The 4,358-nt window shown below is 46.1% G+C and overlaps 1 pseudogene; it reads left to right on the forward strand.

Annotated features, from left to right (window-relative positions):
• Positions 1-2,152: 2,152 nt before the first annotated feature.
• LOC124557593 lies at positions 2,153-2,270 on the forward strand (annotated as a pseudogene).
• The last annotated feature ends 2,088 nt before the right edge of the window (positions 2,271-4,358 follow it).

Consider the following 4,358-nt stretch of genomic DNA (forward strand, 5'->3'; position numbering starts at 1 on the left):
GCATAAAAAACATGAATCAAAATCAGATCGGATTATTAATTTCCATGTGACAGGCGCAAAACACGTTCAATATGCTATCCACCGTTTTATGCAACAAGTTGAAATCGAGAAACAGCATGTTCCACAACTGATCGAAGTGTTCCAGGAGTCACGTTCAGAATGTGTTGTGCAATGCGTGCCTTCAGTGCAGCTAAGTTTGCAATCGGAACACTGAACACAACATCTTTCAGATAGCTCCACAGCCAGACGTCACAAAGATTAAGATCAGGTGATCGGGATGGCCAGGCTGCAGGGAAATGGCGGCTGATAATTCTAGCATTTCCGAAATGGCGCTTATGCAGCTGCTTAACAGGATTTGCAACGTGCCGGGGTGCGCCACCTTGCAAAAAAATAGTCTCACCCACACGTCCACGCTGTTGGAGACCTGGAATGACGTGGTTGCGCAAAAGACACTCATAGGGCGTACCAGTGACGGTACAGGTAACAGGACCAGAAGCACCTCTCTCTTAGAAAAATATGGCACTATGATAAATGATTCCAAAAACCCGCACCACATAGTGGCCTTTTCAGGATTAAGTGGTACTGGTTGATTTGCGTGTGGATTTTCCGTTGCCCATATTCGACAATTCGAAGTATTGACGTATCCTGTCAGATGGAAGTGAGCTTCGCCTGTCCACAATTTCTTCCATGGCCAATCATTGTCAACTTCATTGCGAGCAAGAGTTTCTAGAGCAAATACAGTATCTCTCTTGCTGGCGTGTCAACAGGAAGCAACTGGTGCAAATGGGTTATTTTGAATGGATAGCAAAGAAGGATGTTTCATAGGATTTTACGCACTGTTATCACGGGTATGTCCAATGCAGCGGCTGCCGCCGAGCCGAGAGGAAGCGCAGCATAGCAGCAGCAGTACTTGTGTGATAAATTGTAAACTAATTTATTCTTTGTTTTTTCTTCACGTGCTTCTGTATAGAAGTGAACTGTACGTCTATACTTTACTGTGTAGATTATTGGTTAGAAAATAAATCGCAGTTTTTTGTTGTTGCATAAGTCTTGTGAATACCCTTGTGTAGGGCAGCTTCCAAGTGTACATTTTCCGTCTAGAGAAATTTATTTCTGTTTAATAGTTTGCGGTCTCAGAGTACAGTGAGAAATCTACGCACCAACTTTTTGTGCTCCTTTATTCTCCTTTCGTATATTTTCAAAATCAGTAGCGGCATTTCAGACCTTATATCTATTTTATACACAGTAGGATATTTCTACGGGCTGTACTTGTTGTGAACAGATACAAGGAGAGTTGACCGCTGTCCGTAAACAGCTAGCAGTTGCGTTGGCTACCGGCGACAAGCTTCTAGCTAATGCTCGAAGTTGCGGTGACGTCGGGACGTCAGTGACGAGTCCTGCGACACCTTTGGTGCCACTGGAATCCCCTGGTGACACGGACGTCGCTGCGGCTTCCGATACGCAACGTCTGACCGGTCCGTCCTCACTCCAGAGTGGGTGGCAGACAGTGGTGGGTTCGCTTGTCACTGGACGGGAGGCGAAATAGGGTCGAGGCCGTGCGGCTGGCTCCCTACGTCTTAGCAAAAGGTACAATATGCTTCCAAGTGTTGATGATAACTACGTGCCAACACGGGATTCCTCTCCTATTGGGCCAGCGGTCGATTTTCCTGCCAAGTCTGGACAAGTACAGAAGGTGGGTATGTATACTAGTCATTGGGAGCTCCAATGTTAAGCTGGTGATGGGAGATAGCAGGCAAAGCGGGATAGAATTCCAGTGTGGATTCGGCATGTCTGACGGGAGGTCTCATTAGTGATGTGGAGGAGGCCCTGGCGGCGGCTATCGAGTGCACTGTTTGCAACAGGCTGCATGTAGTGGCACATGTCGGCACGAATGGTGCCCGCAGCTTGGGTTCTGAGGCCATCCTCCGCTGCTTTCGGCTGCTGGAAGATTTGCTGAAGGCAACTAGCAACGCACACGGGGTGCAGACTGTCTATTTGTAGCAGCGTGCCTAGGGTTGGTCGCTGTCCTCTGGTTTGGAGCAGAGTAGAAGGTCTAAACCAGAGGCTCAGACGGCTCTGCGATGGTATCAGATGCGAATTTCTCAACCTCCGCTAATGGGTGCAGAATTTTAGGGTTCCCCTTAATAGGTCAGGCTACGGCCTTGCCGCAGTGGATACACCGGTTCCCGTCACATCACCGAAGTTAAGCGCTGTCGGGCGTGGCCGGCACTCGGATGGGTGACCATCCGGGCCGCCATGCGCTGTTGCCTTTCTTGGGGATGCACTCACCCTCGTGATGCGAACTGAGGAGTTACTCGACCGAATAGTAACGGCTCCGGTCAAATAAAACCATCATAACGACCGGGAGAGCGCTGTGCTGACCACACGCCCCTCCTATCCACGTCCTCAGTGAGGATGACACGGCGGTCGGATGGTCCCGGTGGACCACATGTGGCCTGATGACGGAGTGATTTAATAGGCCAGGCGTGCACTACACGCAGGTAGGGGCTACCAGTGTAGCAGAGTACGTGTGGCGTGCACATGGTGCTTTTTTACATTAGAGGACCCCTCCATTGGGAGCAAACGTGATTTGCCTGTTAAATCAGCCACAGCGACCTCAGAGAATCTTGGTTCTCACGGATCAGAGATAGTAAAGATTATTATGATTTTAGTAAACTGCAGGAGCATCCAAGGAAAGGTCGCAGAATTAGTATCGCTTACCGAAGGTTATAATGCACAAATAGTATTGGGAACAGAAAGCTGGTTGAAGCCAGACGTCAGTGACGACGAAATCCAAAGGAAAGGTTAGTCGCCAATGGTGGCGGTGTGTTTATTGTAGTAAAAAATTCGATAAAATCAGGCGAGGTTATCACGGATTCCGAATGTGAATTAATCTGGGTCAGGATCTGTAGTTATAGAGCGCTTCAGACAGAAATTACAGAATATCATTAGTAATTTTCCTGATCATGTCGTTATAATAAGGGGGGACTTCAACGTGCCAGTATAGATTGGGAGTGTTATGCCGTCAAAATTGGCGCCAGAGACAAGGAATCGTGTGGCATTGTTCTGGATGTCTTGTCCGAAAATTAACTTGAGCAGATAGAGAACCAACTTGTGAGTATAACGTTTTAGACCTTCTGGCAACAAACAGGCCTAAACTTATCGAATAAGTTAACGTAGAGGACGGTATCAGAAACCATACGGCTGTTACAGCATCTATAACGACGGGTCCTACAAGGAATGTTAAGAACGGTAGGAAGATATATTTGCTCGGATAAAGTGATAGGATACAAATTTCAGAATATCTCGGCAGTAAGCATCAAATATTCGGTGATGAGGACGAAGATGTGGGGAACAAATAGAAAAAACTTCAAAGGTATCGTTCAGTATGTCCTAGACAAGTATGTTTCGAGCAAGGTTTCAAAAGATGGGAAAGATCCACGATGGTTTAATAGCTGTGTTTGTAAAGTGCTGCGTAATCAAAGAATACTTCAAATGGCTCTGAGCACTATGGGACTTAACATCTGAGGTCATCTGTCCCATAGAACTTTGAATTACTTATACCTAAATAACCTAAGGACATCGCACACATCCATGACCGAGGCAGGATTCGAACCTGTGACAGTATCGGTCGCGTGGTTCCAGTCTGAAACGCCTAGAACCGCTCGGCCACACAGGTCGGCAAAGAGTACTTCATCTCAGATTCCAGAGAAGTAAAAATCTAGCTGAACGAAGCGAAAATGAGCATAAGGAGAGCAATGAGAGAAGCGTTCAATGATTTTGAAAGTAAGACGTTGTCAAACGACCTGAGCAAAAACCCTATGAGATTCTGGTCTTATTAAAATGAGTAAGTGGGTCAAAATCATCTCTTCATTCTCTCAGCGACCACGCTGGCACCGAAACGGAAGATAACAGAGAGAAGGCCGAAATACTGAATTCGGTCTTCTGAAGTTGCTTCACCGCGGAAGATCGTAACACTGCTCCTCCTTTCAATCATCGTGCGAATGTCGAAATGGCAGATATTGAGATGGCCATTCGCGGAACTGAAATGCAGCTACAATCGCTTGGTAGTTGAAAGGCTTCAGTACCAGATTTGATACCTACAAGATTCTATAAATATTATGTGAAAGAACTTGCTCCCCTTCTAGCAGTAATTTATCGTAGATCGCTTGAGCAACGAAAGGTACCTAACGATTGAAAAAAAGCGCAGGTCATTCCCGTTTTTAAGAAAGGTCGTAAGACAGAGACACTCAGTTATAGACCTATATCGTTGACGTCAATCTGTAATAGAATTGTGGAACATGTTTTATGCTAAATAATTATGACGTTCTTGGAAAATGAACATCTCCTCTATAAAA

Source organism: Schistocerca americana, chromosome X (genome assembly GCF_021461395.2).
Source record: "Schistocerca americana isolate TAMUIC-IGC-003095 chromosome X, iqSchAmer2.1, whole genome shotgun sequence".
In the NCBI taxonomy this organism is placed as follows: Eukaryota; Metazoa; Arthropoda; class Insecta; order Orthoptera; family Acrididae; genus Schistocerca; species Schistocerca americana.